Raw genomic sequence first — 9,542 nt, 5'->3', positions numbered from 1 at the left:
TTCCTCGCAACTAGGCAGGAGGCCTGACGTCGCTGAAGAAACACGTGGGTGGAAGGGCCATCCCCGTCGTAACTCGAGAATATACCCCAGGTTCCCGCCGCAACTCGAGAAAAACCATGAGACTTCCCCCTCGCCGCGAGATGAGGCCCGATTCCCCTGCACTGCGTGCCGAGCAATTCTGTGTTGCACATCACACATGAAAGGAGCCTTGATTTCCTTGATGGCACTCCAGAGAAACCCCAAGAACACTGTTTCAAGGCTAGAGGGATCCTGAGGTCACTGTAGCAACATGAAAGAGCTCCGTGGACCAAGAATCAACACGAGATGAGAGGTTGGTCCCTGGCTTCGACTCCTGAGGAATACCACCTTACCACAAGCACCTCAAGAGGAGGCTTCTCTCAGTTCTAGGTATGTGAGAGGGATCCTGAGTTTGCGGCCTCAAGTGGAATGGACACCGCGATGCCCTGACTCGAAATAAGGCCGGATATCCCTGCAGTGACTTGAATGCAGGCTCGTCTTGCATCTCCCAAGAAGAAAGGATGTCTGAATCCCCTGTGGAGACCACAGAGAAACACCTAGTTCCCCACCTCATCGCGACCGGAGGCCTCACATCCTTTGAAAACTCCAGAGGTACGCGGAGATCAGTGCCTCCAAAGGAGACGATGCCTGACTCCTCGTGAAACTTGATAGGAGTCCCAGGATTCTTGTGGCACGTGGAAAGGGACACTTGGTCTCCCGCCTCAGATGGAGAGGCGTTGCAATTGCCCTGCCAAGCCTCGAGGAGAATCCCGAGTTGTCCCTCGCAACTAGGCAGGAGTCCTGACGTGGCTGAACAAACACGTGGGTGGAAGGGTCATCCCCGTCGTAACTCGAGAATATACCCCAGGTTCCCGCCGCAACTCGAGAAAAACCATGAGACTTCCCCCTCGATGCGAGTAGAGGCCCGATTCCCCTGTACTGCGTGCAGAGCAATTCCGTGTTGCACATCACACATGAAAGGAGCCTTGATTTCCTTGATGGCACTCCAGAGAAACCCCAAGAACACTGTTTCAAGGATAGAGGGATCCTGAGGTCACTGTAGCAACACGAAAGAACTCTGTGGACCACAAATCAACTCGAAAAGAGAGGTTAGTCCCTGGATTCGTCTCCAGAGAAATACCACCTTACCACAAGCACCTCAAGAGGAGGCTTCTCTCAGCTCTAGGTATGTGAGAGGGACCCGAAGTTTGTGGCCTCAAGTGGAATGGACACCGCGATGCCCTGACTCGAAATAAGGCCGGATATCCCTGCAGTGACTTCAATGCATGCTCGTCTTGCATCTCCCAGGACGAATGGATGTCTGAATCCCCTGTGGAAAGCACAGAGAAAGACTTAGTTCCCCACCTCATCGCGACAGATAGCCTCACATCCTTTGAAAACTCCAGAGGTACGCGGAGATCAGTGCCTCCAAAGGAGACGATGCCTGACTCCTCGTGAAACTTGATAGGAGTCCCAGGATTCCTGTGGCACGTGGAAAGGGACCCTTGGTTTCCCGCCTCAGCTGGAGAGGCGTCCCAATTGCCTTGCGAAGCCTCGAGGAGAATCCCGAGTTGTGTCTCGCAACTAGGCAAGAGTCCTGACGTGGCTGAACAAACACGTGTGTGGAAGGGCCATCCCCGTCGTAACTCGAGAATATACCCCAGGTTCCCGCCGCAACTCGAGAAAAACCATGAGACTTCCCCCTCGCCGCGAGATGAGGCCCGATTCCCCTGCACTGCGTGCAGAGCAATTCTGTGTTGCACATCACACATGAAAGGAGCCTTGATTACCTTCATGGCACTCCAGAGAAACCCCAAGAACACTGTTTCAAGGCTAGAGGGATCCTGAGGTCACTGAAGCAACACGAAAGAGCAGTGTGGACCAAAAATCAACTCGAGATGAGAGGTTAGTCCCTGGCTTCAACTCCAGAGGAATACCACCTTACCACAAGCACCTCAAGAGGAGGCTTCTCTCAGCTCTAGGTATGTGAGAGGGACCCTGAGTTTGCGGCCTCAAGTGGAATGGACACCGCGATGCCCTGACTCGAAATAAGGCCGGATATCCCTGCAGTGACTGGAATGCAGGCTCGTCTTGCATCTCCCAAGACGAAAGGGTGTCTGAATCCCCTGTGGAGACCACAGAGAAAGACCTAGTTCCCCACCTCATCGCGACAGGAGGCCTCAAATCCTTTGAAAACTCCAGAGGTATGCGGAGATCAGTGCCTCCAAAGGAGACGATGCCTGACTCCTCGTGAAACTTGATAGGAGACCCAGGATTCCTGTGGCACGTGGAAAGGGACCCTTGGTCTCCCGTCTCAGCTGGAGAGGCGTCCCAATTGCCCTGCAAAGCCTCGAGGAGAATCCCGAGTTGTCCCTCTCAACTAGGCAGGAGTCCTGACATGGCTGAACACACACGTGTGTGGAAGGGCCATCCCCATCGTAACTCGAGAATATACCCCAGGTTCCCGCCGCAACTCGAGAAAAACCATGAGACTTCCCCCTCGCCGCGATATGAGGCCCGATTCCCCTGCACTGCGTGCAGAGCAATTCCGTGTTGCACATCACACATGAAAGGAGCCTTGATTTCCTTGATGGCACTCCAGAGAAACCCCAAGAACACTGTTTCAAGGCTAGAGGGATCCTGAGGTCACTGTAGCAACACGAAAGAGCTCCGTGGGCCAAAAATCAACTCGAGATGAGAGGTTAGTCCCTGGCTTCGACTCCTGAGGAATACCACCTTACCACAAGCACCTCAAGAGGAGGCTTCTCTCAGCTCTAGGTATGTGAGAGGGATCCTGAGTTTGCGGCCTCAAGTGGAATGGAAACCGCCATGCCCTGACTCGAAATAAGGCCGGATATCCCTGCAGTGACTTGAATGCAGGCTCGTCTTGCATCTCCCAAGAAGAAAGGATGTCTGAATCCCCTGTGGAGACCACAGAGAAACACCTAGTTCCCCACCTCATCGCGACCGGAGGCCTCACATCCTTTGAAAACTCCAGAGGTACGCGGAGATCAGTGCCTCCAAAGGAGACGATGCCTGACTCCTCGTGAAACTTGATAGGAGTCCCAGGATTCTTGTGGCACGTGGAAAGGGACCCTTGGTCTTCCGCCTCAGATGGAGAGGCGTTCCAATTGCCCTGCCAAGCCTCGAGGAGAATCCCGAGTTGTCCCTCGCAACTAGGCAGGAGTCCTGACGTGGCTGAACAAACACGTGGGTGGAAGGGTCATCCCCGTCGTAACTCGAGAATATACCCCAGGTTCCCGCCGCAACTCGAGAAAAACCATGAGACTTCCCCCTCGATGCGAGATGAGGCCCGATTCCCCTGTACTGCGTGCAGAGCAATTCCGTCTTGCACATCACACATGAAAGGAGCCTTGATTTCCTTGATGGCACTCCAGAGAACCCCAAGAACACTGTTTCAAGGATAGAGGGATCCTGAGGTCACTGTAGCAACACGAAAGAACTCTGTGGACCACAAATCAACTCAAAAAGAGAGGTTAGTCCCTGGATTCGTCTCCAGAGAAATACCACCTTACCACAAGCACCTCAAGAGGAGGCTTCTCTCAGCTCAAGGTATGTGAGAGGGACCCTGAGTTTGTGGCCTCAAGTGGAATGGACACCGCGATGCCCTGACTCGAAATAAGGCCGGATATCCCTGCAGTGACTTCAATGCATGCTCGTCTTGCATCTCCCAGGACGAAAGGATGTCTGAATCCCCTGTGGAAAGCACAGAGAAAGACTTAGTTCCCCACCTCATCGCGACAGATAGCCTCACATCCTTTGAAAACTCCAGAGGTACGCGGAGATCAGTGCCTCCAAAGGAGGTGATGCCTGACTCCTCGTGAAACTTGATAGGAGTCCAAGGATTCCTGTGGCACTTGGAAAGGGACACTTGGTCTCCCGCCTCAGCTGGAGAGGCGTCCCAATTGCCCTGCCAAGCCTCGAGGAGAATCCAGAGTTGTCCCTCGCAACTAGGCAGGAGTCCTGACGTCGCTGAAGAAACACGTGGGTGGAAGGGCCATCCCCGTCGTAACTCGAGAATATACCCCAGGTTCCCGCCGCAACTCGAGAAAAACCATGAGACTTCCCCCTCGCCGCGAGATGAGGCCCGATTCCCCTGCACTGCGTGCAGAGCAATTCCGTGTTGCACATCACACATGAAAGGAGCCTTGATTTCCTTGATGGCACTCCAGAGAAACCCCAAGAACACTGTTTCAAGGCTAGAGGGATCCTGAGGTCCCTGTAGGAACACAAAAGAGCTCCGTGGGCCAAAAATCAACTCGAGATGAGAGGTTAGTCCCTGGCTTCGACTCCTGAGGAATACCACCTTACCACAAGCACCTCAAGAGGAGGCTTCTCTCAGCTCTAGGTATGTGAGAGGGACCCTGAGTTTGCGGCCTCAAGTGGAATGGACACCGCGATGCCCTGACGCGAAATAAGGCTGGATATCCCTGCAGTGACTTGAATGCAGGCTCGTCTTGCATTTCCCAAGATGAAAGGATGTCTGAATCCCCTGTGGAGACCACAGAGAAAGACCTAGTTCCCCACCTCATCGCGACCGATAGCCTCACATCCTTTGAAAACTCCAGAGGTACGCGGAGATCAGTGCCTCCAAAGGAGACGATGCCTGACTCCTCGTGAAACTTGATAGGAGTCCCAGGATTCCTGTGGCACGTGGAAAGGGACTCTTGGTCTCCCGCCTCAGCTGGAGAGGCGTCCCAATTGCCTTGCCAAGCCTCGAGGAGAATCCCGAGTTGTGTCTCGCAACTAGGCAAGAGTCCTGTCGTGGCTGAACAAACACGTGTGTGGAAGGGCCATCCCCGTCGTAACTCGAGAATATACCCCAGGTTCCCGCCGCAACTCGAGAAAAACCATGAGACTTCCCCCTCGCCGCGAGATGAGGCCCGATTCCCCTGCACTGCGTGCAGAGCAATTCTGTGTTGCACATCACACATGAAAGGAGACTTGATTTCCTTCATGGCACTCCAGAGAAACCCCAAGAACACTGTTTCAAGGCTAGAGGGATCCTGAGGTCACTGTAGCAACACGAAAGAGTTCCGTGGACCAAAAATCAACTCGAGATGAGAGGTTAGTCCCTGGCTTCGACTCCAGAGGAATACCACCTTACCACAAGCACCTCAAGAGGAGGCTTCTCTCAGCTCTAGGTATGTGAGAGGGACCCTGAGTTTGCGGCCTCAAGTGGAATGGACACCGCGATGCCCTGACTCGAAATAAGGCCAGATATCCCTGCAGTGACTGGAATGCAGGCTCGTCTTGCATCTCCCAAGATGAAAGGATGTCTGAATCCCCTGTGGAGACCACAGAGAAAGACCTAGTTCCCCACCTCATCGCGACCGGAGGCCTCACATCCTTTGAAAACTCCAGAGGTACGCGGAGATCAGTGCCTCCAAAGGAGACGATGCCTGACTCCTCGTGAAACTTGATAGGATACCCAGGATTCCTGTGGCACGTGGAAAGGGACCCTTGGTCTCCCGTCTCAGCTGGAGAGGCGTCCCAATTGCCCTGCCAAGCCTCGAGGAGAATCCAGAGTTGTCCCTCGCAACTAGGCAGGAGTCCTGACGTCGCTGAAGAAACACGTGGGTGGAAGGGCCATCCCCGTCGTAACTCGAGAATATACCCCAGGTTCCCGCCGCAAATCGAGAAAAACTATGAGACTTCCCCCTCGCCGCGAGATGAGGCCCGATTCCCCTGCACTGCGTGCAGAGCAATTCTGTGTTGCACATCACACGTGAAAGGAGCCTTGATTTCCTTCATGGCACTCCAGAGAAACCCCAAGAACACTGTTTCAAGGCTAGAGGGATCCTGAGGTCACTGTAGCAACACGAAAGAGCTCCGTGGACCAAAATTCAACTCGAGATGAGAGGTTAGTCCCTGGCTTCGACTCCAGAGGAATACCACCTTACCACAAGCACCTCAAGAGAAGGCTTCTCTCAGCTCTAGGTATGTGAGAGGGACCCTGAGTTTGCGGCCTCAAGTGGAATGGACACCGCGATGCCCTGACTCGAAATAAGGCCGGATATCCCTGCAGTGACTTGAATGCAGGCTCGTCTTGCAGCTCCCAAGACGAAAGGATGTCTGAATCCCCTGTGGAGACCACAGAGAAACACCTAGTTCCCCACCTCATCGCGACAGGAGGCCTCAAATCCTTTGAAAACTCCAGAGGTACGCGGAGATCAGTGCCTCCAAAGGAGACGATGCCTGACTCCTCGTGAAACTTGATAGGAGTCCCAGGATTCCTGTGGCACGTGGAAAGGGACCCTTGGTCTCCCGCCTCAGCTGGAGAGGCGTTCCAATTGCCCTGCCAAGCCTCGAGGAGAATCCCGAGTTGTCCCTCGCAACTAGGCAGGAGTCCTGACGTGGCTGAACAAACACGTGGGTGGAAGGGCCATCCCCGTCGTAACTCGAGAATATACCCCAGGTTCCCGCCGCAACTCGAGAAAAACCATGAGACTTCCCCCTCGATGCGAGATGAGGCCCGATTCCCCTGTACTGTGTGCAGAGCAATTCCGTCTTGCACATCACACATGAAAGGAGCCTTGATTTCCTTGATGGCACTCCAGAGAAACCCCAAGAACACTGTTTCAAGGATAGAGGGATCCTGAGGTCACTGTAGCAACACGAAAGAACTCTGTGGACCAAAAATCAACTTGAAAAGAGAGGTTAGTCCCTGGATTCGTCTCCAGAGGAATACCACCTTACCACAAGCACCTCAAGAGGAGGCTTCTCTCAGCTCTAGGTATGTGAGAGGGACCCTGAGTTTGCGGCCTCAAGTGGATTTGACACCGCGATGCCCTGACTCAAAATAAGGTCGGATATCCCTGCAGTGACTTGAATGCAGGCACGTCTTGCATCTCCCAAGATGAAAGGATGTCTGAATCCCCTGTGGAGACCACAGAGAAAGACCTAGTTCCACACCTCAACGCGACCGGTGGCCTCACATCCTTTGAAAACTCCAGAGGTACGCGGAGATCAGTGCCTCCAAAGGAGACGATGCCTGACTCCTCGTGAAACTTGATAGGAGTCCCAGGATTCCTGTGGCACGTGAAAAGGGACCCTTGGTCTCCCGCCTTAGCTGGAGAGGCGTCCCAATTGCCCTGCCAAGCCTCGAGGAGAATCCCGAGTTGTCCCTCACAACTAGGCAGGAGTCCTGACGTGGCTGAACAAACACGTGGGTGGAAGGGCCATCCCCGTCGTAACTCGAGAATATACCCCAGGTTCCCGCCGCAACTCGAGAAAAACCATGAGACTTCCCCCTCGCCGCGAGATGAGGCCCGATTCCCCTGCACTGCGTGCAGAGCAATTCCGTGTTGCACATCACACATGAAAGGAGCCTTGATTTCCTTGATGGCACTCCAGAGAAACCCCAAGAACACTGTTTCAAGGCTAGAGGGATCCTGAGGTCACTGTAGCAACACGAAAGAGCTCCGTGGGCCAAAAATCAACTCGAGATGAGAGGTTAGTCCCTGGCTTCGACTCCTGAGGAATACCACCTTACCACAAGCACCTCAAGAGGAGGCTTCTCTCAGCTCTAGGTATGTGAGAGGGATCCTGAGTTTGCGGCCTCAAGTGGAATGGAAACCGCCATGCCCTGACTCGAAATAAGGCCGGATATCCCTGCAGTGACTTGAATGCAGGCTCGTCTTGCATCTCCCAAGAAGAAAGGATGTCTGAATCCCCTGTGGAGACCACAGAGAAACACCTAGTTCCCCACCTCATCGCGACCGGAGGCCTCACATCCTTTGAAAACTCCAGAGGTACGCGGAGATCAGTGCCTCCAAAGGAGACGATGCCTGACTCCTCGTGAAACTTGATAGGAGTCCCAGGATTCTTGTGGCACGTGGAAAGGGACCCTTGGTCTCCCGCCTCAGATGGAGAGGCGTTCCAATTGCCCTGCCAAGCCTCGAGGAGAATCCCGAGTTGTCCCTCGCAACTAGGCAGGAGTCCTGACGTGGCTGAACAAACACGTGGGTGGAAGGGTCATCCCCGTCGTAACTCGAGAATATACCCCAGGTTCCCGCCGCAACTCGAGAAAAACCATGAGACTTCCCCCTCGATGCGAGTAGAGGCCCGATTCCCCTGTACTGCGTGCAGAGCAATTCCGTGTTGCACATCACACATGAAAGGAGCCTTGATTTCCTTGATGGCACTCCAGAGAAACCCCAAGAACACTGTTTCAAGGATAGAGGGATCCTGAGGTCACTGTAGCAACACGAAAGAACTCTGTGGACCACAAATCAACTCAAAAAGAGAGGTTAGTCCCTGGATTCGTCTCCAGAGAAATACCACCTTACCACAAGCACCTCAAGAGGAGGCTTCTCTCAGCTCAAGGTATGTGAGAGGGACCCTGAGTTTGTGGCCTCAAGTGGAATGGACACCGCGATGCCCTGACTCGAAATAAGGCCGGATATCCCTGCAGTGACTTCAATGCATGCTCGTCTTGCATCTCCCAGGACGAAAGGATGTCTGAATCCCCTGTGGAAAGCACAGAGAAAGACTTAGTTCCCCACCTCATCGCGACAGATAGCCTCACATCCTTTGAAAACTCCAGAGGTACGCGGAGATCAGTGCCTCCAAAGGAGGTGATGCCTGACTCCTCGTGAAACTTGATAGGAGTCCAAGGATTCCTGTGGCACTTGGAAAGGGACACTTGGTCTCCCGCCTCAGCTGGAGAGGCGTCCCAATTGCCCTGCCAAGCCTCGAGGAGAATCCAGAGTTGTCCCTCGCAACTAGGCAGGAGTCCTGACGTCGCTGAAGAAACACGTGGGTGGAAGGGCCATCCCCGTCGTAACTCGAGAATATACCCCAGGTTCCCGCCGCAACTCGAGAAAAACCATGAGACTTCCCCCTCGCCGCGAGATGAGGCCCGATTCCCCTGCACTGCGTGCAGAGCAATTCCGTGTTGCACATCACACATGAAAGGAGCTTTGATTTCCTTGATGGCACTCCAGAGAAACCCCAAGAACACTGTTTCAAGGCTAGAGGGATCCTGAGGTCCCTGTAGGAACACAAAAGAGCTCCGTGGGCCAAAAATCAACTCGAGATGAGAGGTTAGTCCCTGGCTTCGACTCCAGAGGAATACCACCTTACCACAAGCACCTCAAGAGGAGGCTTCTCTCAGCTCTAGGTATGTGAGAGGGACCCTGAGTTTGCGGCCTCAAGTGGAATGGACACCGCGATGCCCTGACGCGAAATAAGGCTGGATATCCCTGCAGTGACTTGAATGCAGGCTCGTCTTGCATTTCCCAAGATGAAAGAATGTCTGAATCCCCTGTGGAGACCACAGAGAAAGACCTAGTTCCCCACCTCATCGCGACCGGAGGCCTCACATCCTTTGAAAACTCCAGAGGTACGCGGAGATCAGTGCCTCCAAAGGAGACGATGCCTGACTCCTCGTGAAACTTGATAGGAGTCCCAGGATTCCTGTGGCACGTGGAAAGGGACTCTTGGTCTCCCGCCTCAGCTGGAGAGGCGTCCCAATTGCCTTGCCAAGCCTCGAGGAGAAT

Source organism: Cervus elaphus, chromosome 22 (assembly GCF_910594005.1).
Source record: "Cervus elaphus chromosome 22, mCerEla1.1, whole genome shotgun sequence".
Classification (NCBI taxonomy): Eukaryota; Metazoa; Chordata; class Mammalia; order Artiodactyla; family Cervidae; genus Cervus; species Cervus elaphus.
The sequence above is the reverse complement of the archived record's forward strand: the minus strand, read 5'-3'. Positions refer to the sequence as shown.